We start from the raw sequence: 25,671 nt of genomic DNA, 5'->3' as shown, positions 1-25,671 counted from the left end.
TTTTATGTGCACTTTTGAGTAATCTTTTGCTACATACTGTATGTGGTCCATGAGATGAGTAGTAAGTTCTTTGCTCTGGAAGCTGAATGTTTTATCTTCTGTTCAGTTCCTTCTGAGTCAGATAAATTCTCCATTGGGTGTATTTTCCAAGGTCGGCAGAAAATAAGAGCTCGTTTGGAGTAGTATACTGTTAGTAGTTGTCTCCTTTCGAATCTGTTCAGTTGCCAACATACCATAAGTCACCTTGTAGATATAAAGGTCCAGGAATGATTCTTTATCCGGGCTGATGGTGTGTGTCAACCTGATTTTAAGGTTGTAGTTGTTTAATTAGGACATAAATTCCTTGAACAGTACTTTGCTGCCATAACAAAGGATAATGATATCATTTATATATTGAAGCCAGCTCAACACATGTGTAATGTACTTATTATTGGTTTCTTGGAATACTCGTTCAGTCTCCCACCACCCCAGAAGTATTTGGTGACAGTTCTACCTGTCTCGATGTCTATACTGGTATATAGCGCTTCCACATCTAAGGTGACTAATAGATAGCTGACCTCCATCTTGATGTCATGGGAATTTTTTGAGGACATCCGAGTTGTCCTTCAGGTAAGAGGGTAGTGCAAGTACATATTCTCTCAAATGGAGGTCCAGTATTCTACTTGGCTGTTCTGATAGATCCCCCAATCCTGAAACGATAAGTCTCCCTGGGGGTTGGTCAGTATTCTTGTGGACCTTCGGTAGAAGGTAGAAAGTTGGTGTTTTGGGATTTGTCACTGACAGATATTGTAGTTCATGTTTTGTGATAATGCCCTGATCCCAAGCCTTTGATCAATCGTGTAAACGTGTGTAAAGTCTTCTGTGGTGTTAGAGAAAAGTTTGCGCTAACATGAGGCATCATTTAGTTGTCTATTGGCTTCTGTAATATACATCTCTATGAGCCACAGGACGATATTGCCCTTGTCAGAGGGTTTGATTTTCCACGTCATTCCATGACTGGATATCTTTTAGGGCTCTTCTTTTGAGATTTGAATTCCTGGGTTCAGGTCTGGTTATGTTTCTCATGTGTATTGCATCAAATTCACGTGATACCATGTCTAAAAAGACCTGTACCTCAGGGCTTAGGCTGTCTTGTGGAGAAAATGTCAATTTGGCTTTACACAAAGGTCATATTGAACTAGTGTTCTGTGATCCTGTGAAGGATTCTCCTTGTAGATCCTCAAGTGTCTCGAGGGCTTCTAATTCTGCAGATAGTGTGGTTATTACTTGCTGGGAAGTGGCATCAGTTACAGTGTCATGATGTTGTGAAAATATTTTTTTAAACAGTAACTTTCTCCCAAACAATCTCAAGTCTTTTTCCCACACATATTATTAAAAGACTCTGTGGGAGAAAAAGAGAGAGCCTTGCTCAGAACATCAATTGTTTATTGGATAGTTCCTTCTCAGACAAGTTAACTATTTGAAGGTGATCTGTTGGAGGGGGATTCCTTTTTTTCCGATTCATTCTCATCAGGTATTGGGATGTTCTTGGGGTATCCCATCTTTCTGTGTTTCTTGCCCCCTCTCCTTTTCTTCCTCTTGCTTTGTACTTTCCTCTGGTCTGCTATCCTCTCCCTGAAAAAGAGAACTCACTGTACATGTTGTCACCCCTGTACAGGAGTTCAGATGAGCCTTCTTGTTCTTGTGTAGATTCTTCACCTGCCAATGATTCGATTTCAGATTAGCTATAATCCCCTTGTGGTTTTCTGTAGGGATTGAATTGAGGCTGGATATTCCACTTAAATATGTAACCAGAGACAAAGTCTTGTCTGTCTTTGCTGAATTTATTTCATTTTGCTCAAATGCTGACTGAAATGAGGTATCCTTCTTCCAAGGTTCTAGTCTCTTGCTCGGTTCCTAAACTGCTTTCTCACACTGATCAAGGGTCAGGTTGTCATGTTTTATTATACGTATCTTGCTTACATTTTCTGGACTCTCATTGGTGAGCCAATAAATCACTTTAACCTATGGCAGTTTCTCAACTGGTAGGTTTTCATTTATTGCCTAACACCAAAATCTTATTTTCATGAACTGTCATCAATGATTCAGGAGATACTCTTATTGAAACATCAAAGACCTACTACCATACCATACTGCATATGCCCAATCTCGTCCGATCTTGGAAGCTATACAGTTTAGGGCCAAGCCAGTACCTGGTGGGAGACCACCAGGGAATACCCGGTGTAGTAGGTCGGGGGGGGGGGGGCGCTTGCGGGTGCTGGATCTCCTGGACATCATGGTGCTCTGCGGTCTCTGTCGGAAGAGAGCGGGTCAGGCGGCCTGAGTGGCGGAAGGTGCCGAGAGCGGCGGCTGAAGCCGGACTCTGAAGGCGGCAGCATTGCGGAGGTTACCAAAACTGTGGCTGCTGAACAGCTTACTGGAGGATGCCAGACACAGGTTTGCTGTACTGGGAGGGAGAGGGAGTGCTCCCCGCTGGCTGAGCTGCTTAAGAGCTGGAGTGTATGCTACTAGGTACTGCAGCTGATTTTGCACAAGCTCCAGCGGTGCAGGCACGGATATTGGGGTATAGCCCTGCTTTTCTGGGACATAGATACTGGACAGTTATTGAAACCTCCCCAGCTACCTGCACAGTGAAACGCTAGCTGGCATAAGGTTGGTCAAACATAATATGCATTTCTCTGACGTCCTAGTGGATGCTGGGAACTCCGTAAGGACCATGGGAATAGACGGGCTCCGCAGGAGACTGGGCACTCTAAGAAAGAATTAGGACTACTGGTGTGCACTGGCTCCTCCCTCTATGCCCCTCCTCCAGACCCCAGTTAGAATCTGTGCCCGGCTCGAGCTGGTTGCACACTAGGGGCTCTCCTGAGCTTCTAGTAAAGAAAGTATTTATTAGGTTTTTTATTTTCAGTGAGATCTGCTGGCAACAGACTCACTGCTACGAGGGACTTAGGGGAGAGAAGCCAACCTACCTGCTTGCAGCTAGCTTGGGCTTTTAGGCTACTGGACACCATTAGCTCCAGAGGGATCGAACACAGGCCCAGCCTCGGTCGTCTGGTCCCGGAGCCGCGCCGCCGTCCCCCTTGCAGAGCCAGAAGCAAGAAGAACGTCCTGGAAATCGGCGGCTGAAGACTCCGGTCTTCATTAAGGTAGCGCACAGCACTGCAGCTGTGCGCCATTGCTCCCTATGCACACCACATACTCCGGTCACTGATGGGTGCAGGGCGCTGGGGGGGGGGGACGGGGGAGCCCTGGGCTGCAATTAGAGTACCTTTAAAATGGCAAAAAAACACATAATATAGTCTAATAAACTATATATGTGTAAAAATCCCCTGCCATAATATTAATAAAAGAGCGGGAGAAGCCCGCCGAAAAAGGGGCGGGGCTATCTCCCCTCAGCACACTGGCGCCATTTCCTCTTCACAGCTCCGCTGGAAGGACGCTCCCCAGGCTCTCCCCTGCAGTTTCCAGGCTCAATAGGGTAAAAAAGAGAGGGGGGGCACTAAATTTAGGCGCAAAACTGTATATTATAGCTGCTATAGGGAAAATCACTTTGTGTAGTGTAAATCCCTGTTTATATAGCGCTGTGGTGTGTGCTGGCATACTCTCTCTCTGTCTCCCCAAAGGACTTTGTGGGGTCCTGTTCTCAGTCAGAGCATTCCCTGTGTGAGTGCGGTGTGTCGGTACGGCTGTGTCGACATGTTTGATGAGGAGGCTTATGTGGAGGCGGAGCAGGTGCCGATAAATGTGATGTCACCCCCTGCAGGGTCGACACCAGAGTGGATGGATATGTGGAAGGTATTAACCGACAGTGTCAACTCCTTACATAAAAGGTTCGATGACATAACAGCTGTGGGACAGCCGGCTTCTCAGCCAGTGCCTGCCCAGGCGTCTCAAAGGCCATCAGGGGCTCAAAAACGCCCGCTACCTCAGATGGCAGACACAGATGTCGACACGGAGTCTGACTCCAGTGTCGACGACGACGAGACTAATGTACATTCCACTAGGGCCATCCGTTGCATGATTACGGCAATGAAAAACGTGTTGCACATTTCTGACATTAACCCAGGTACCACTAAAAAGGGTATTATGTTTGGGGAGAAAAAGCAACCAGTGGTGGTATCAGCGTTTCATTTGAACCAACCTATTGTGGTGCCTAAGCAGACTATTGCTCGCTGGATCTGCCGCATCCTAAATCAGTCAAAGCCCATTCCACGAGGAAGGTGGGCTCTTCTTGGGCGGCTGCCCGAGGGGTCTCGGCTTTACAACTTTGCCGAGCTGCTACCTGGTCGGGATCAAACACGTTTGCAAAATTCTACAAGTTTGATACCCTGGCTGAGGAGGACCTTGAGTTTGCTCATTCGGTGCTGCAGAGTCATCCGCACTCTCCCGCCCGTTTGGGAGCTTTGGAATAATCCCCATGGTCCTTACGGAGTTCCCAGCATCCACTAGGACGTCAGAGAAAATAAGAATTTACTCACCGGTAATTCTATTTCTCGTAGTCCGTAGTGGATGCTGGGCGCCCATCCCAAGTGCGGATTGTCTGCAATACTTGTATATAGTTATTGCCTAACTAAAGGGTTATTGTTATGAGCCATCTGTTCGTGAGGCTCAGTTGTTATTCATGCTGTTAACTGGGTATAGTATCACGAGTTGTACGGTGTAATTGGTGTGGCTGGTATGAGTCTTACCCGGGATTCCAAATCCTTTCCTTATTGTGTCAGCTCTTCCGGGCACAGTTTCCCTAACTGAGGTCTGGAGGAGGGGCATAGAGGGAGGAGCCAGTGCACACCAGTAGTCCTAATTCTTTCTTAGAGTGCCCAGTCTCCTGCGGAGCCCGTCTATTCCCATGGTCCTTACGGAGTTCCCAGCATCCACTACGGACTAAGAGAAATAGAATTACCGGTGAGTAAATTCTCATTTTTGTCTCTGAATAATTCAGCTTTCAGTATGACTTCTGGCTTTCAGGCCTAATGTGACTTTTTATCATTTATCATTTTTGAGAAAACAACACTTTAATATAATAAACCTTAATGAGGAGAGCAAATAACAGTGTACACTCTGTGGGAGTGGGACATTGATACAGGACATAAATGGAAATTCTTTCACCAGCACAGCAGAATGTTAGCTGGCATAAGGTCGGTCAAGTACAACATACATCTTGTTTTTGAAGCACTCAGCACTTAGTATATCTGCAGTGTAAAATTATGGCTTGAAAAGAAGAGAGCTGGCTTCTTCTGCTATTGTCAGAGTTACACGAAACGATCTAGCTCGCTCTGGTTATTGCAGTTTATCACCAAAACTGCCTCAAGAGATTACTACTCGATATCACTAAAGTGCTCTCACGGGTTAATAACCTACTAATATTAAAATGGGGAAGACAAGAACAGCAGCTGCTGCAGCCGCAAAGCTGGAGAAATATGCAAGATCATCACAGCCTCCTTCACGAGGCGCATCAAACCCTTCTTCTCCCTCAAAACCAGAATCAATATCAGAAAGTGGTAATAATCCTATCCATACACAACAAATCCTTCAAGCTGTTATGGCATCTGAACAAAGATACAGATAAAATCGGCCAGGTGCAGGCAGATGTCTCCCTGCTGCACCAAGGTATACAAAATATAAGGGAGAGAGTGGGTGAAATGGAAGGGCACATTTCCAACCTGGAGGATAGCTCCGTACCTTGAAAAAAGTTGGGGGCCTGGTAACCCAGGTCACAGCTATACAGGCAAGATTATAAGATATGGAGGAGCTGCTCAGACGCTATAATATACGAATTGTCTGACTCCCCAAAAGAGCAGAGGGGTCAGCACCTGAAAAATTTCTTGAAGATTGGTTAACTCATCTGTTTACACAAGAGGATTTTAGCAGTCACTTCTCAGTGGAGTGGGCCCATAGACTACCAGCAATGCCTCCAGTGCCAGGGGCCCCCGCGAGAACATTTATTGCTCAATTGGACGAAGATTCGGTGGATGATAGCGACAAAATGACGGAGCTGGAGGAAACTGCTCACTCTAGCAACCGGAGGAGTGGTCCCTCTGGCTCAGATGGGATGAAAGCTAGAGAGGCGCCCAGGCAGATGGTGGTGGTAGGGGACTCTATCATTAGGAAGGCAGATAGGGCAATCTGCTACCGGTACCGTGATCGCCGTACAGTCAGTTGTCTCCCGGGTGCTCGGGTATGGCACATCGCGGACCGGGTAGATAGATTGTTGGGAGGGGCTGGGAAAGACCCGGCGGTCTTGGTGCACGTTGGCACTAACGACAAAGTTAGTGGTAGGTGGGATGTCCTTAAGAAAGATTATAGGGACTTAGGCCAGAAACTAAAAACTAGAATGGTTAGTAGGTTGGAGGAGCTTTTAAACTAGGAGCCTGGGGGGAGGGTTTAGCTAGAAACTATGGGTCATGCAGCGAGTATAGTAGGGATGGTGGTAGTGAGATAAAAGGGGGTGGTGAAGGGGGGAGGGAAAGTGCAGCCAGTAAGGGTATTTACATGGGTTCTATTAAGGGTGTTAAGAAAGGTATTGCTAAAGCATTAAATAATAACAATTATGTGTCATCATTACAGACTATAGAAAATATTGTACGAGACTTAAGGGACTGTCAGGGCAGTGAATTTAGACAGGAACATTGGGTTGACCGAAGAGAAAAGTAAGGTGGGCATTACTAAGTACAGTGGGTTTGGAGAGGGAGCGAGAAGGACAGTCTGTCTCAGTAACTCTACGGATGCACTGGTTAACCAGTTTGATAAATATTTAGGAAAACAAACAAATAAAGAACCGATAAACTAAAATGTATGCTTCCAAACGCAAGAAGTCTAGCAGGTAAAATGGGGGAATTGGAATTGTTAGCATCAAAGGCTGAGTAAGACATTATAGGTATTACGGAAACATGGTGGGACGACTCTCACGACTGGGTTGCTAACTTGGAGGGGTATTCTCTTTTTAGGAGGGACAGGGCTAACAAAAGAGGAGGAGGTGTATGTCTTTATGTTAAACCATACCTAAAGGAGGTTATCTATGAGGAGACTGGCAATAATGTGGAGTCACTATGGGTAGAAATCTCAAGTGGGGGAATTGATGAAAAAAAAACTAGTCATAGGCGCGTGCTACAAACAGCCGGATATTAGCATACATGAGGAAGAACTACTATTGCAGCAAATCAAAATGGCTGTGGGATTGGGGGACATCCTTGTGATTGGGGATTTTAATTACCCGGATATAAACTGGAGTAATGATTCATGTGCTAAAGCGAGGGGCAGCAGGTTCTTAAATATGTTTAGGGTTCACTACTTGTCTCAATTAGTCGAGGACTCAACTAGGGGTAAAACTACCCTGGATCTAGTAATTACTAATAATGTGGACATTATATCAAACACTAAAGTTGGGGAGACTTTGGGTAACAGTGATCACTATATGATCACATTCGACATCAGTTTCAGGAAACATAGTTACAGGGGTTCCACCAAAACTTTTAACTTTAGGAAGGCTAATTTCAGTATGCTTCGATGTGCACTTAACGATATAGAGTGGGAGGTTCTGTTTAATAACAAGAACACTTCGGAAATGTGAGATGTTTTAAACGGCTTGCTGGATAGCAATATTCATAACTTTATTCCCATGGGCAGTAAACGCAGGAGTATTAAACTCAATTCGATGTGGCTTAACAAGAAGGTTAAGGCAGAAATGGATTAAAAAAAGCGGGCTTTCAAAGCATTTAAATCTAATGGAAAGGAGGAGTTTTTCAAGTATTACAAGGAGTGTAATAATGAATGCAAAAAAGCAATAAGAGCAGCTAAAATGGAAAATGAAAAGCAAATCGCTATAGAGAGTAAAACCAATCCTAAAAAGTTTTTTAAATACATAAACTGTAAAAGGTTAAAAAAGGAGAATATAGGTCAATCAAAAGATGAATTAGAAGAATTTATAAATGATGATGAAATAAAAGCGGAAATACTGAACAAATTCTTTTCATCAGTATTCAACAGTGAAGAACTGATGGTGGGAGTAGAGCATAACAATTGTGACAGTAATGATTCATGGTTAGATACTTGTTTAAGCGAAGAAGTAGTCCAGGAGAGACTAAGCAAAATTAAGATTAATAAATCACCTGGTCCTGATGGACTTCACCCATGGAGCTTAGTTCACAACTAGCACGACCCCTGTACTTGATTTTCAATAGTTCAATTAGATCAGGCATGGTACCGAAGGATTGGCGTATAGCTGAGGTAGTGCCATTATTTAAAAAGGGATCCAAAAATCTTCTGGGAAACTACAGACCAGTTAGTTTAACATCTATAGTGGGGAAAATATTGTAAGAAATTCTAAGGGACGTCATACAGGAGTATCTAAAGTCTGCTAGAATTATTAGCAAGAACCAGCATGGGTTTGTGAGGGACAGGTCATGTCAGACTAACTTAATGAGCTTCTACGAGGAAGTGAACAATAATCTTGATCAAGGAAAAGCAGTGGATGTGGTCTTCGTAGATTTTGCAAAAGCCTTCGATACAGTTCCCCACAGGAGACTGATGATCAAATTAATGGAGATTGGCCTAGGAAAAACTATTTGCACATGAATAAGCAGCTGGTTGGATAGCAGGGTACAGCGAGTAGTGGTCAATGGGAAGTCCTCAACCTGATCCCCAGTAGTCAGTGGAATACCACAATGGTCCGTACTCTGACCACTACTGTTCAACATATTTATCAATGACCTAGAAATAGGCCTGGAAAGCACAGTGTCAATCTTTGCAGATGATACTAAACTGTGTAAGGTAATTCATTCAGAATTGGATGTGGAGTCCTTGCAGAATGATCTATCTAAACTTGAACTCTGGGCGTCTAAATGGAAAATGAGGTTCAATACAGACAAATGCAAGGTTATGCATTTTGGGACTTAAAACAAACTTGCATCCTACATATTAAATGGGTAATGGCTAGGGGAAACAGAGTTGGAAAAAGATTAGGGGGTATTCATTGATAATAGGCTTAATAACCGTACACAATGTCAAAACGCAGTAAAGAAGACAAGTAAGGTGCTAGCGTGCAAAAAAAAGGGGAATTGAGACAAGGGACTTGGATGTAATCATGCCGCTGTATAAGGCATTGGTACGTCCGCACCTGGAATATTGTGTTCAGTTTTGGGCACCATTGTATAAAAAAGACATCAGTGAACTCGAAAGTGTTCAAAGGCGAGCTACTAAATTGATTAAAGGCCTAGAAGGACTGGACTATAAGGAAAGACTTACTAGGCTGAATATGTATACACTAGAAAAGAGGCGCCTAAGAGGAGATATTATTAATATCTTCAAATATGTAAAGGGACATCACAAAGAGTTATCAGAGGAATTATTTATTAAAAGAACACAGTTTAGGACACGTGGGCACTCGCTGCGACTGGAGGAAAGAAAGTTCTGAACGCAACGGAGGAAAGGGTTCTTCACTGTTAGGGCAATCAGGATGTGGAATTCACTGCCAGGGAAGGTGGTAATGGCGGACTCTGCAATTGGATTTAAAAAATGGATAAATTTCTGAAAGAAAAAGCTATTCAAGGTTATAATACTTAAAACATCAACGTGGTTAATCCGGGGGTAACATGAGTTATAGTAGCTAACTAGTCATAAAACATTATTTAGCAAGTATGTAGAATCATCACAACTTAAAACAGGTTGAACACGATGGGCATTTTGCCTCTATTCAACCTCAAATACTATGTATACTTCATTATAGGGACAGATATGCCATTCTTTGTTTAGCACATCTTAAAGGCACAGTACAATTTGAAAATCACACAGTGTCTTTTTATCCAGACTTTGCGCAAGAAGTGCAAAAAAGTTGTTAGCAATTTCTTCAAGTTAAACGCAAGCTCAGAGATAGGAATATTCAATATTCTATGCTATATCCAGCATGGCTGAGAATTGTGTATAATAATTGTACACAATTTTTTTTTCTGCTAAAGATGCAGAGGAATGGCTGGGTCGGCAGCCAGAGGCAATATGACTTTGAAAGTGTAAAATGATTTATGTGCATTGTCTAGTTATCCATTTGTTTGGTTGATTGCTTCTTTTTTCTTTTTTTTTCTTGTTTTTCTTGTGGAGTAATTGTTCCAGTTAAGACAGTAAAGAATTGCGCAAATAACTGGAAATCATTGGGCCGAAAGATAAAAGAAGCATGTAGCTGAATATATGTAAACTGTTAAATCAGGGATCTAATGTCTTAAAAACATGGAGTTTTTACTTCATGCTGAATATGGCTGTAGGGCTAATTTCCTACAACCACCATGTGAATGGGTGGGGCGTTTTGTAAAGATTGAGAGGTGATGGGGATTAGGTATATTTTAGGATGTGGTAGATATACAGGGAGGGGGGAGGGGAATATAGATAGGTTTGTCTTGTTTTTGATTTTTTTTTTCTCTCTCCTTTCTCCTCTCTCTCTTCTCGCTTCTCCTCTTTAAATTATACAGATTATGAGACATGGAAAAATGCTCCATAGGATGGCCAGAAGAGAAGCATGGGTGTAATGTTAACTCATATTAAAAGGATAGTTAAATGAGTGGGGAAACTTGAAATATAAGAGTGTTGGGATGTAATGTGAGAGGGGTCAATGACAAGATAAAAATATCATTGGTTATGTCCAAACTTAACAAGCATAAAGTAGACATACAGGTTGAGTATCCCATATCCATATATTCAGAAATACGGAATATTCCGAAATACAGAATTTTTTGAGTGAGAGTGAGATAGTGAAACCTTTATTTTCTGATGACTCAATGTACACAAACTTTGTTTAATACACAAAGTTATTACAAATATTGTATTATAAGACCTTTAGGCTGTGTGTATAAGGTGTATATGAAACATAAATGAATTGTGTGAATCTACACACACACTGTTTAATGCACAAAGTTATTAAAAATATTGGCTAAAATGACCTTCAGGCTGTGTGTATAAGGTGTATATGAAACATAAATGTATTATGTGCTTAGACTTGGGTCCCATTACCATGATATCTCATTATGGTATGCAATTATTCCAAAATTCAGAAAAATCCGATATCCAAAATACTTCTGGTCCCAAGCATTTTGGATAAGAGATACTCAACCTGTATTATGTCTTAAGGAAACGCACCTGTATGGAAATAAGATATTATCCTTGAAAAAAAAAGCATGGATATGTTACATTCAGTCTTCTCACATAATGCTAGAGGAGTTGCAGTCCTTGTAAAAAAAATCTGTGAAGTTTCATCTGGAATCCAGCCGGATATATCCTGCTGGGAGGTTTGTTTTTTTTGCGAGCAATGGTCAATCAGAAATTATTGCATATATTGGCTATGCATATTCCTCCCCCATATAATAATGAAGTGCTGAAACAGGCGGCTTTTTTCGTGTATCAATCAGCAGACACTCCGGTGATAAGCATAGGGGATTTTAATAATGTCATGGATGCCAGGTTGGATAGATGGCGACAAAGCCAGGATGCAGATATTGCAATATCATCTGGCACACCATTTTTCTATATTGATTGATGAAATGGATTAGAGGGATATATGGAGAATGCGTAATCCTACACATTAAAATATTCATGCCAGTCTACATCATATCACGCGCTGTCACGAATAGACCTGGCCTTGGTCTCAACTTGTTTGATTCCTCTGGTAGTGTGAGTATAGTATTTGCCTAGGGGCATATCGGACCACTCTCCTGTGGTTCTAACTATAAACCTGAAGAATGATAATGGCGCTACCTTTTGTAAACTGAACCCATACTGGGTATCCCAGATGGGTACAGGTTTGGACCTGGCGTCTGAATGGGAGAGTTTCAGGTCTGATAGTATTTTATATAGAAACCCGACCATTCGTCATGATGCCTTAAAGGCATGCATGAGAGGCGCATTTATTAAGATAGCAGAAATTAAGATGGAAAAAAGGAAAGAAGAGGTTAGCCTTGAGCGTCAATGCCAATACATGGAATCCCAATATATAAGATCCGCATTGTCTAGTGACAAGGTAGCCTGGTTGGAGGTGCAAAGAGAGTGGTCTGATTGCCTATATGATAAAGCAAGACTAAGATTACTGTTTACTAGACATGCACAATATTTTCAAGCAGAGACGGGGAAAAAACCAGGCTTTTCTAGCTAGAGAGGATCATAATAATAATAATAATAATAATAATAATAATATTATCCAATGTATTAGGAATCTTCATGGGCAGGATTGTTATTCAAGATCAGAAATTGCAGATGTATTTAGGAATTATTATTCAACAATATATGCCTCCAAGGTCTCATATAGTGAAGAGCAGCTTCAGGAGTATCTGGAACATATTGAACTCCCAACTCTATCGGGGGAAGCGGTAGAACTACTAGAAGCTCCTTTTACGCTGGAGGAGATTGAGACGGTGATCTCTTCTCTTCCAGCGTCTAAGGCCCCAGGATTGGATGGAATACCTGTGGAAGTGTATAAAAAATTTAGAGAATTTTCTCTTCCATATCTGCTGGAGTTGTTTAATGCACTATATGAGTGGGGGTCTATTTCTTCCTCTATGACAGAGGCAATTATTATTGTACTACCTAAAATAGGAAAAGACCCCAATTTCCCTGAGTCATACAGGCCCATTTCACTTTTGACAACATATGTTAAAATAATCGCCAAGGTACTAGCGATGCGTTTAAACTCAGTAATACTGACTATTATCCACCCCGATCATACAGGCTTTATGCCAGGGAAATCTTCAACGCAGAACCTGCACAGATTGTTTTGCCATTTACAGGGATGTGATGTAGAAGGGTCAGGGGCAGTGGTCGTATCACTTGATACGGCCAAGGCCTTTGACTTTGTAGAGAGGGGATACTTATGGGCAGTATTAGAAAAATTCTCATTTGGGCCCAGGTTTATAAAATGGGTTCAAATGCTGTATGCTCTACCAACAGCACGGGTATCCGTTAATGGATACATGTCAGAATCTTTTCCCCTGTCTAGGGGCACACGTCAAGGGTGCCCACTGTCACCTGCATTATTTGTACTAGCAATTGAGTCCCTTGCTTGCTTTATAAGAGCAAATGCAGGAATTTGTTGTATCAGGCTGGGACAGATGGTGGATGTGATAGTACTATGGCCCTCATTCCGAATTGATCTCTCGCTAGCTGCTTTTAGCAGCAGTACAAACGCCAAGCCGCTGCCCTCTGGGAGTGTATCTTAGCTTAGCAGAAGTGCGACCGAAAGGATCGCAGAACGGGGTTATTTTTTTTCAAGCAGTATCAGAGTAGCTGAAGACCTACTCCTTCCTTGCGATAATTTCAGTCTGTTTAGTTCCTGTTTTGACGTCACAAACACGCCCTGCGTTCGGCCAGCCACTCCCCCGCTTTCCCTGGCACACCTGCGTTTTTACCTGACACGCCTGCGTTTTTTAGCACACTCTCGGAAAACGGTCAGTTACTTCCCAGAAACGCCCCATTCCTGTCAATCACTCACCGATCAACAGAGCGATGGAAAAGAGTCGCTCACCCTTGTGTAAAACTGCATAGTTTTTTGTGAAAGTACATCGCGCGTGCGCACTGCGACCCGTATGCATGCGCAGAAATGCAGATTTTTAGCCTGATTGCTGCGCTGCGAACAACGGCAGCTAGCGATCAACTCGGAATGACCACCTATATACGGATGACATGCTGCTATTTCTGAAGGACCCAGAGAGCTCGTTGGAAAACATGCTAAAAACGATGAATACATTTGGGATTTTTTCTGGCCTATTAATAAACTGGGAGAAGTCAATTATCTTCCCTATTTGAGGCCTTATACCAGAGGAGCGGCAAGATTATCACCTGCTGCGGTGAACAGTAAGATTTAAATATCTTGAAATATGGCTGTAGAATATGTGCGGCAAAATATTGGCCCATTTTAAAGCAAATGCTCATTTGTGGAAAAAGTTACCCTTGTCAGTAATGGGACACATCAATTTGTTAAAAATGTGTGTACAGCCGAAGTATGTTTATGCACTACAGCATTCTCCATTGTATGTCCCAAAAAAGGTGTTTTCAATAATTGAGAGTATAGCATCATCATTTATATGGGAGTAAAGATCGGCTAGAGTATCTAAAAAAAAAACTGTACAGGGACAAGACTATGGGAGGGATGGGGCTATCCAACCTGAGGCTGTATTATGTGGCCGCACAGTTGGCTCAAATAGGGGAATGGATTGCTGATCCAACAGTATCAGCACTACACGGCTTACTGGTTGAGCAGTTGGGAACTGTTTATGAGCCATTAAGGTTCCTATTGTCAGGGACAACGGATAAGAGTCTACCTCATCTTCTCCGCCAAGTACTACTGGTCTGGCGGTTCGCGCATAAGTTGTTTGACTGGTCAGATACCAATGCAGAGACATCGCTGTGGTTCAGTAGGGCCTACCCCGAGTTGTTTAAAATATCATGCAACAATATATGGTCATTGAGGGGGTTATGCACGGTGGGACAATTGTAGAAGGCATCTTCAAAACGTTTCAACAACTGCAGAAGGAATTTAATGTACCAAGGTATGTATTCTTTAGGTACTTACGGATGCGTCATGCTGTGCAAGGCCAGTTTCGAGAAACACCAGTAATATCGTCCTCTCCATTTAAAATATTATTGGCCAAATTGAAACCTAAGGGCCGGATGTCTGCTTTGTATGCTGCCTTAAATGACAGATTGTCGCATGGGCTAATGGGACAGCTAAAGACAAAGTGGGAGAAGGATTTAGGCTGGATTTCAGATGAACAATGGGAACAGGTTTTGGGCTCAACTAAAATAGCTACAATGTATGTGAGGTATCAACAGGTGTACTTTTATGTGTTACACAGGGTTTACTATACTCCAATGACTATGCAACGGGCAGGTATACGGGACAATTCTCGGTGCCCCAGATGTCAAGTGGATAATGCAGGATTTTGGCATCTATTATGGGAATGCCCACTGGTCTATTACTTCTGGGAGCTAGTTTGGAGGGTTATTCAGCACACAGCTCCATCACTTCCGGTGATAAACCCACAAGTATCTCTATATGGAATGGGTGTGGTGGATACACATTCGTATGGAATTTATAGCTACATAATGATTCTCTCCACACTGGCGAAAGTAATTATAGCGCGCGGATGGCTCTCATGTAATCCACCAGAAATAGCTAAGTGGAGGGCACTGGTTAATGAAACAATCAGGCATGAGAGGTTTATGTTTGCATCTAGGAATGCTCTGGATAAATTTAATGACAAATGGGATAGATGGAGATTCTCAAGGCTTGGAAAACCAGATGAGTAAAACATGGAGAAATAACGGCATGACGTGCTCCCGGTGCTGCGGAGGGGGAGGAGAGGGGGAGAGCTTGGAGTATTTTTATTTCTCTATCGTCCTAAGTGGATGCTGGGGTTCCTGAAAGGACCATGGGGAATAGCGGCTCCGCAGGAGACAGGGCACAAAAAAGTAAAGCTTTTACCAGATCAGGTGGTGTGCACTGGCTCCTCCCCCTATGACCCTCCTCCAGACTCCAGTTAGATTTTGTGCCCGAACGAGAAGGGTGCAATCTAGGTGGCTCTCCTAAAGAGCTGCTTAGAGAAAGTTTAGCTTAGGTTTTTTACTTTACAGTGAGTCCTGCTGGCAACAGGATCACTGCAACGAGGGACTTAGGGGAGAAGTAGTGAACTCACCTGCGTGCAGAGTGGATTTGCTGCTTGGCTACTGGACACTAGCTCCAGAGGGACGATCACAGGTACAGCCTGGATGGTCACCGGAGCCGCGCCGCCGGCCCCCTTGCAGACGCTGAAGAGAGAAGAGGTCCAAAATCGGCGGCTGAAGACTCCTGAGTCTTCATAAAGGTAGCGCACAGCACTGCAGCTGTGCGCCATTTTCCTCTCAGCACACTTCACACAACAGTCACTGAGGGTGCAGAGCGCTGGGGGGGGCGCTCTGAGAGGCAAATAAAAACCTTATTAGAGGCAAAAAATACCTCACATATAGCCCACAGAGGCTATATGGAGATATTTAACCCCTGCCTAACTTCAAAAATAGCGGGAGACGAGCCCGCCGAAAAAGGGGCGGGGCCTATCTCCTCAGCACACAGCGCCATTTTCTCTCACAGAAAAGCTGGAGAGAAGGCTCCCAGGCTCTCCCCTGCACTGCACTACAGAAACAGGGTTAAAACAGAGAGGGGGGGCACTGATTTTGGCGATATTGTATATATATAAAAGATGCTATAAGGGAGAAACACTTATATAAGGTTGTCCCTATATAATTATAGCGTTTTTGGTGTGTGCTGGCAGACTCTCCCTCTGTCTCCCCAAAGGGCTAGTGGGTCCTGTCCTCTGTCAGAGCATTCCCGGTGTGTGTGCTGTGTGTCGGTACGTGTGTGTCGACATGTATGAGGACGATGTTGGTGAGGAGGCGGAGAAATTGCCTGTAATGGTGATGTCACTCTCTAGGGAGTCGACACCGGAATGGATGGCTTATTTAGAGAATTACGTGAGAATGTCAACACGCTGCAAGGTCGGTTGACGACATGAGACGGCCGACAATCTATTAGGACCGGTCCAGGCGTCTCAGAAACACCGTCAGGGGTTTTAAAAACGCCCATTTACCTCAGTCGGTCGACACAGACACAGACACGGACACTGAATACAGTGTCGACGGTGAATAAACAAACGTATTTCTCATTAGGGCCACACGTTAAGGGCAATGAAGGAGGTGTTACGTGTTTCTGATACTACAAGTACCACAAGAAAGGGTATTATGTGGGAGTGAAAAAACTACCTGTAGTTTTTCCTGAATCAGATAAAATAAAATGAAGTGTGTGATGATGCGTAGGGTTACCCCGATAGCAAATATTGGCGTTATACCCTTTCCCGCCAGAAATTAGGGTACGTTGGGAAACACCCCTTAGGGTGATAAGGCGCTCACACGCTTATCAAGTGGCGTTACCGTCTCCAGATACGGCCGCCCTCAAGGAGCCAGCTGATAGGAAGCTGGAAAAATATCCTAAAAAGTATATACACACATACGGTGGTTATACTGCGACCAGCGATCGCCATCAGCCTGGAGATGCAGTGCTGGGTTGGCTTGGTCGGATTCCCTGACTGAAAATATTTTATTCATGTAGAGCATTTAATAGGATGCATTCTATATATATGTATGTGAGATGCACAGAGGGATATTTGCTCTCTGGCATCAAGATAAGTGCGTTGTCCATATCTCCCAGAAGATGTCAGGGACACGACAGTGGTCAGGTGATACAGATCCCATACGGCAGATGGAAGTATTGCTGTATAAAGGGAAGGAGTTATTTGGGGGTCGGTCCATCGGACCTGGGGACCACAGCAACAGCTGGGAAATCCAACCTTTTTTACCCCAAGTTACATCTCAGCTAAAAAAGACACCGTCTTTTCAGCCTCAATCTTTCCTTTCCCATGAGGGCATGCAGGCAAAAGGCCAGTCATATCTGCCCAGACATAGAGGTAAGGGAAGTAGACTGCAGCAGGCAGCCCTTTCCCAGGAAAAGAAGCCCTCCACCGCGTCTGCCAAGTCCTCAGCATGACGCTGGGGCCGTGCAAGCGGACTCAAGGTGGGGGGGTAGTCTCAAGAGTCTCAGGGCGCAGTGGGATCACTCGCAAGTTGACCCCTAGATCGTACGAGTATTATCCCAGGGGTAAAGATTGGAGAGTCGAGACATCTTCTCCTCGCAGGTTCCTGAAGTCTGCTTTACCAACGGCTCCCTCCGACAGGGAGGCAGCATTGGAAACAATTCACAAGCTGTATATCCAGCAGGTGATAATCAAAGTACCCCTCCTACGACAAGGAAAAGGGTATTATTATTTTCCACACTATATTGTGGTACTGAAGCCAGACGGCTTGGTGACACATAGTCTAAATCTAAAATGTTTTGAACACTTACATAAAAGGTTCAAATCGAGATAAAGTCACTCAGAGCAGTGATAGCGAACCGGAAAAAAGGGGACTATATGGTGTCCCTGGACATCAAGGATTACCTCCATGTCCAAATTTTGTCCTTCTCATCAAGGGTACCTCTGGTTCGTGGTACAGAACTGTCAATATCAGTTTCAGACGATGCCGTTTGAATTATCCACGGCACCCCGGGCCTTTTTACCAAGGTAATGGCCGAAAAGATGTTTCTTCAAAGAAAAAAGGCATCTAAATTATCCCTTACTTGCACGACCTAAAAAGGGCAAGTTCCAGAGAACAGTTGGAGGTCGGAAGAGCACTATCTAAAGTAGTTCTTCGACGGCACGACTGGATTCTAAATATTCCAAGAATCGCAGCTGTTTTCCGACGATACGTCTGCTGTTCCTAGGGATGATTCTGGACACGGTTCAGAAAAAGGTTTTTCTTCCCGAGGAAAAAGCCAAGGAGTTATCCGACCTGTCAGGAACCTCCTAAAACCAGGAAAGGTGTCTGTACATCAATGCACAAGAGTCCTGGGAAAAATGGTGGCTTTTTACGAAGCAATTCCATTCGGCAGATTCCATGCAAGAATTTTCCAAAGGGATCTGTTGGACAAATGGTCAGGGTCGCATCCTCAGATGCACCTGCGAATAACCCTGTCGCCAAGGACAAGGGTATATCTTCTGTGGTGGTTGCAAAAGGCTCATCTATTGGAGGGCCGCAGATTCGGCATACAGGATTTGATCCTGGTGACCACGGACGCCAGCCTGAGAGGTTGGGGAGCAGTCACACAAGGAAGAAACTTCCAGGGGGTATGGACGAACCTGGAAAAGTCTCTTCACATAAACATTCTGGTACTAAGAGCAATCTAAAATGCTCTAAGCCAGGCGGAACCACTCCTGCAAGGAAAACCGGTGTTGATTCAGTCGGACAACATCACGGCGGTCGCCCATGTAAACAGACAGGGCGGCACAAGAAGCAGGAGTGCAATGGCAGAAGCTGCCAAGATTCTTCGCTGGGCGGAGAATCACGTAATAGCACTGTCAGCAGTGTTCTTCCCGGGCGTGGACAACTGGGAAGCAGACTTCCTCAGCAGACACGATATTCACCCGGGAGAGGGGGGTCTTCATCCAGAAGTCTTCCACATGCTAATAAACTGTTGGGAAAGACCAATGGTAGACATGATGGCGTCTCGCCTCAACAAGAAACTGGACAAGTATTGCGCCAGGTCAAGAGATCCACAGGCAATAGCTGTGGACGCACTGGTAACACCTTGGGTGTACAAATCAGTATATGTGTTTCCTCCTCTGCCTCTCATACCAAAGGTATTGAAGATTATACGGTGAGGAGGAGTAAGAACAATACTAGTGGCTCCGGATTGGCCAAGAAGGACTTGGTACCCGGAACTTCAAGAGTTGGTCACGGACGACCCGTGCCCTCTACTTCTGAGAAGGGACCTGCTACAACAGGGTCCCTGTCTCTTTCAAGACTTACCGCGGCTGCGTTTGACGGCATGGCGGTTGAACGCCAGATCCTAAAAGGGAAAGGCATTCCAGAAGAAGTCATTCCTACCTTGATTAAGGCAAGGAAGGAAGTCACCGCGAAACATTATCACCGCATTTGGCGAAAATATGTCGCGTGGTGCGAGGATCGGAGTGTTCCGACGGAGGAATTTCAACTGGGTCGTTTCCTACATTTCCTACAATCAGGATTGTCTATGGGTCTCAAATTGAGATCTATTAAGGTTCAAATTTCGGCCCTGTCAATATTCTTCCAAAAAGAATTGGCCTCAGTTCCTGAGGTACAGACTTTTGTTAAAGGAGTACTGCATATACAGCCTCCTGTGGTGCCTCCGGTGGCACCGTGGGATCTAAATGTAGTTTTAGATTTCCTCAAATCCCATTGGTTTGAACCATTGAAAAAGGTGGATTTTAAATATCTCACATGGAAAGTGACTATGTTACTGGCCCTGGCTTCCGCCAGGAGAGTATCTGAATTGGCGGCTTTATCTTATAAAAGCCCTTATCTAATCTTCCATTCGGATAGGGCAGAACTGAGGACTCGTCCGCATTTTCTCCCTAAGGTGGTATCGGCGTTTCACCTGAACCAACCTATTGTGGTGCCTGCGGCCACTGGCGACTTGGAGGACTCCAAGTTGTTGGACGTTGTCAGAGCCTTAAAAATATACATTTCAAGGACGGCTGAAGTCAGAAAATCTGACTCGCTGTTGATACTATATGCACCCAACAAGTTGGGTGCCCCTGCTTCTAAGCAGACGATTGCTCGTTGGATTTGTAACACAATTCAACTTGCTCATTCTGTGGCAGGCCTGCCACAGCCTAAATCTGTTAAGGCCCATTCCACAAGGAAGGTGGGCTCATCTTGGGCGGCTGCCCGAGGGGTCTCGGCATTACAATTCTGCCGAGCAGCTACGTGGTCGGGGGAAAACACGTTTGTAAAATTCTACAAATTTGATACCCTGGCAAAAGAGGACTTGGAATTCTCTCATTCGGTGCTGCAGAGTCATCCGCACTCTCCCGCCCGTTTGGGAGCTTTGGTATAATCCCCATGGTCCTTTCAGGAACCCCAGCATCCACTTAGGACGATAGAGAAAATAAGAATTTACTTACCGATAATTCTATTTCTCGGAGTCCGTAGTGGATGCTGGGCGCCCATCCCAAGTGCGGATTATCTGCAATACTGTACATAGTTATTGTTAACAAATTCGGGTTATATTGTTAAGGAGCCATCTTTAAGAGGCTCTTTCTGTTATCATACTGTTAACTGGGTTTAGATCACAAGTTGTACGGTGTGATTGGTGTGGCTGGTATGAGTCTTACCCGGGATTCAAATTGCCTCCCTTATTGTGTACGCTCGTCCGGGCACAGTACCTAACTGGAGTCTGGAGGAGGGTCATAGGGGGAGGAGCCAGTGCACACCACCTGATCTGGTAAAAGCTTTACTTTTTTGTGCCCTGTCTCCTGCGGAGCCGCTATTCCCCATGGTCCTTTCAGGAACCCCAGCATCCACTACGGACTCCGAGAAATAGAATTATCGGTAAGTAAATTCTTATTTTTTTATTTTTATTTTCTTCTTTCTCTCTGTTGTCAGGGTAGTGTTGGTCTGAAATGTTTATAAGAAGCATGGTGGTATTGATTAAGTAAAGAAAAGCTCATTGGTAAAAAGTTGCACAGATCAGAAGAGGATATGCAATTATGATCACCTCTTCTTTCACAAAGTAAATATTGTGTTTAATTTATAATAAAAATTAGAAGAAGGGGGAGAGATGGGCAAGAAGGGATACGAATGGAAGGGGAAGGTAAGGGGAAAGGTTGGGCAAGGGGGGGGGGGAATTGTGCAAAATAAAAGTGTATACAAGGAAATATGAAGTAATTATCGAATAACTGACACGAACCACAAAATTTGCAATAGCAGGACGGGACAGAATAATGAATAAGTTCACTAGAGAGAGTAAAACAGTTTAGAATAGGCACGTAAGCAAAAGAATACAATAGTTTCCACCCTGAATTTCAGGCGCTTTTTCAAGGTGTCACCTTATCTTTTTCAAGGTGTCACCATGAAAAAGATAACGCACAGTTATTGAAACGCGTTGGTGAAGGTAGCAGGGGACACGTGGAATTCTCGCCTGGCTGTTTATGACGACTCCTGGGGACGCCTGGTTGTTTATCATTAACAAACGCTATTGTCTACTTATAATTGTAGACCATCTAGTCCGGTGAGAACCTATCTGTCAAAGGATTTTATGTTTTATGTTGTATGTGGAAATAATTTTTTTATGGGATTACACTAGTTGAGATTTATTTTACCCACATGTATTGTTGATTGACGTGAGGAGGAAGGAATCTCTAAGAACTATAGAAGGCCTGAAACCTTACCGATTCGGTGATCCGCTTCATATAAGGCGTATATTGTCTACCATAGTAGACCACCATTTTTGGTACGAGTCCGGACCTCCTAATATATGCTAATGCCATGTCATAACAGTATCACACTATGCTTGTATTTTATTTTTTTATTTTAAAGGGTACATGCTCTTCAAATTCTAAGGGACTGAATATCGCTTGGTACCTTTGTCAAAAGCGCCTGAAATTCAGGGTGGTAACTATTGTATTCTATATGTTCACTAGAAGTGTGGGTGACACTTTTAACCACTTATTTTTTCGGGCTGCTTGATTGTGGCGCACAGATTGTGATCAATTCTTTGTTCAAAATGTAAGCAAAAGAGTAGAAAAATTGGGAACAACACACTTGCACACTGGGGGGTAGGGGGAAAAGGTAGTAAGATAATGGTAAATGCTAGATGCACCGTTATTCTCTTCTATCAGTATACTGTATATGGTAACTGATCTGTGCAAAGTAGAAAGCAACTAATAGCATGCATATGAATTGAGCATAAAAGAAGGGAATAATGTGCCAGGATGTTATGAAATGAAGCACATATTCAGTGTATTGTATGAATGAATAAGCGTAATTGTGAGGGTGTTTTTTCTTTCATTCTTGTCAGATATTATATGTATCGTAAATTGAAAACTAATAAAAAGGACTTGATCAAAAAGAAACTTGGATACTGAAAGTAAAACATTGTAATGAGCTTGTCTTACTTTATTGCATTGCATCAGTTTATGTCATTGGTAGGACTTCTATTATTTAAAAGAAAGTTTAATATGTATTTATAATTGCATACAGATGTGTCCACTTACATCTAGCTTCCCTGCACGTTATACAGCCCTTCTAGCCACGCCTTCTAGACAGTCACGCCAATGACTCGGTAGCCAAACACCTTTGCGTGTGTCTTTTTCCATTACACTGCATCATATTCGCAAAACAATGCAAATAGTACTCAAAAGCTGCTTATGCTGATTAAAATAATATGCAGCATGCCTGTATTCTCTGTGCGTCTGCAGCTGTAACTGCATATGAGATGCTATGCTACAGTGTGTTCCTAGACATTTGGGGGTAAATTTACTAAGATGGGAGTTCTGTTTAAGATGGGATGTTGCCCATAGCAAGCAATCAGATTCCAGGTATTATCTTCTAGAAGGTGCTAGATATATGAGAAGTAGAAGCTGATTGGTTGCTATAGGCAACATCCCATCTTAAATAGAACTCCCATCTTAGTAAATTTACCCCTTGGAAAGCAGATACAGCCGCAGATGCACAGAGAATATAGGCATGCTGCATATCACTTTAATCAGCAGAGTTTGCTTGTGTGTCCTATTTGCATTGCAATGCGAGTAAGATTAATTTTCAGCAAAAATAGCCTGATTCTAACGGAGTTGCACAAGACCTGTCAGCTCACTCACGCCAGGCATTTCCCGCTACGTGGCGTATTGAGGCAGGAGGTATGAAGACGCATCTGAATATGGCAACAGCTGCAGTCTCTTTTTTTTTTTTTTTAACTATTTTATCAAAGGTGCACTGAAGCAATGGTGGGCTATACAGAATTGGACCTGAATACACCTGTCATTTGCACCAAGTAAATTCCTGGTGTTGATGATGAATAGCAAACCAAACTTATGTATAGGGGCAGCTGGATCACAAAGGTGGATACAGACAAATATATGTATTTCATTTTTATGTGCACATAATGGAAGTGCACATTTGCATGATTTCCGTAAATCTCAGCATCAGGGCCAGTATGTTGCAGTATGGGTTTTCTTGACACCATGGAAGAATAATAATTATAATAATAATTATAATAATAATAATGTACATTTTCCCAAGAGGATTACAGAAGGACCAACAACATTTCTTCCCCAGCACACCCTACACAATATATATTGTTGGCTTAATCTTCTCTGATCTATTACTTTTGAAGTCAAAATACTAAACATGTTCTCAGCAGTTATTTATCCAGGATAATCTGCTGCGTTAGGGTTTTCTATGCTTGGTCATAAGACTAAGGTGTCACATTTTACTATTCTCCAGGAACAGCAGATCAGTGTCTCAGTACAATTACTGTATTATTGCTCCATTATGTTTTCCTCACTTCTTTGATCTGTACATAGATTTTCCTCTATTACTTAAGGCTTTGGTAGCAGTGACTTAAAAGAAAAAGTCATGCGACTTTGTTACTTTTAATAGTGATAAGCTGTGTAATAGTAATTGTCAAATCCTTTCACTTTATTGTATTGTGTAGTCATTCTCCATTGAAGAAAGCATGTTAAGGGATGAACACTTAGTATAACTTGCACCACATATTTATAAGGTGAATTTTGGGTTGCGGACAAGCTTTGAGGCTGCTGTCTGAGACAAGCTTTGAGACAGCTGTGTGAGACAAACTTGAGACTACTGTATGAGAAAAGCTTTGAGACTGCTATCTGAGACCAGCTTTGAGACTGTTGTGTGAGACAAGCTTGAGACCGCTATGGTGAGACAAGTTTTCAGATTGCTGTGTGAGACAAGCTTTGAGACTGCTGTGTGAGACAAGCTTTGAGACTGCTATCCAGGGCTTAAAGTGGTTCTGGAGAGGTGGTAGAACTCATTTGCCCCGACATTTTTGTGTAAGAGTGTAAATGATTGCCATTTGTGTTGCTGCTAAACTTAAAATGCTTCAGATTACAATATTTGTATGTAAAGTGCACAAAATGTATATACAGAAGTATATGGTAGTTACTTTAAAGGCAGTGTCTGATGAAGGATTCTGGACACCATTACAGTTGTAGCACAGCTCAATTGCTGTTACTCCCAGAGCAAAGTGGGTATGCAAGATCAGGCAGTTGTCATCCATATTGCATAGGTCTATGTAATGAAAGTTATACAGCTGGCACAGTGGCTTATCTAAAATGCGTACAGGGTGTGAGGTGCCCATGGATCTAGGGGTCCCAAATCCATACCCTGCACCCATTCAGTATGCTTTCCATGTGCTGCAGCTGCAGCCACCTCAGGGTAAACCCTCATGAAAAGCACCATTTTCCTGGAGATATGTGTATTTGTTGTTAAATCACTGCAAACAGTGTCAAAGTCTACCATGTGCATTCATCGGCGTGACTCCCACCTCACTGCACTCCAATCAGGGCCGTCTTAACAGCAGTGTGGGCCCCTGGGCACAGCAATGCACTGGGGCCCCTACCCATCCTCCATGGGTGGGGGGTGCTATCAGTGGCATCTTTGATGTCCCGCGGGCGGTAGGGGGTGTTTTCTCTCCCCCTCAGCATGTAGGACCTGGAGCAGTAATTTCTGCTAATTACTCCTGTACTGCACAGATGGGGCGGGAGGGAGAACACTAAACTGTAGAAGGGGCATGGGGCTGAATGAAGGGGCCCGGTACACGACTTCCAGGATGGTAGGTGGTGTTTAATACGTAAGGGAGGGGTCCATAGTGGAGTGGGCTTAATATTCATAATTTTCTGGTGAGACAGCAGCTTGCTTGACTGCAGATATCTCAAGTTCCTGGAGAAAGATTTCTTAGCTTTGAATGGGATAAAAAAATAACAGTGTCTCACTTGTCAGCAGATACTGGGGACTTGGGGATCAGAGTTTAGGAGCCAGAGCAATCCACCAACAAATATATAAAACTGCATATTAGGCATGTGGAGCTGTAGCAGGGACCAGCTGCTTGAAGGCTGACATCTCTGGTACTTGGCATAGTAGAGACAACCTGCTAGTGTCCACCGAAAGTGGAGAGTTCCAGCTTTTGAAATGTACCCTCAGAAAAACTCTAAGTCATACAGAGCCTGAGATATCTGGCTGGGAAAAGCAATTAACAGGCTTGGATGGGGTCCACTGCTTTGAAGTCAG

At 43.5% G+C, this 25,671-nt stretch overlaps 1 protein-coding gene and 1 pseudogene across 1 annotated transcript in view; both read left to right on the top strand.

Annotated features, from left to right (window-relative positions):
• TIAM2 (TIAM Rac1 associated GEF 2) overlaps positions 1–25,671 on the top strand; it is a 1,049,207-nt gene that overhangs the window by 455,216 nt on the left and 568,320 nt on the right. The gene's annotated exons all lie outside the window — the stretch shown is intronic.
• Positions 2,115–2,232, top strand: LOC134913782 (5S ribosomal RNA; annotated as a pseudogene).

Source organism: Pseudophryne corroboree, chromosome 4 (genome assembly GCF_028390025.1).
Source record: "Pseudophryne corroboree isolate aPseCor3 chromosome 4, aPseCor3.hap2, whole genome shotgun sequence".
NCBI classification, from domain to species: domain Eukaryota; kingdom Metazoa; phylum Chordata; class Amphibia; order Anura; family Myobatrachidae; genus Pseudophryne; species Pseudophryne corroboree.
This window is presented reverse-complemented; position numbering and strand designations above follow the sequence as displayed.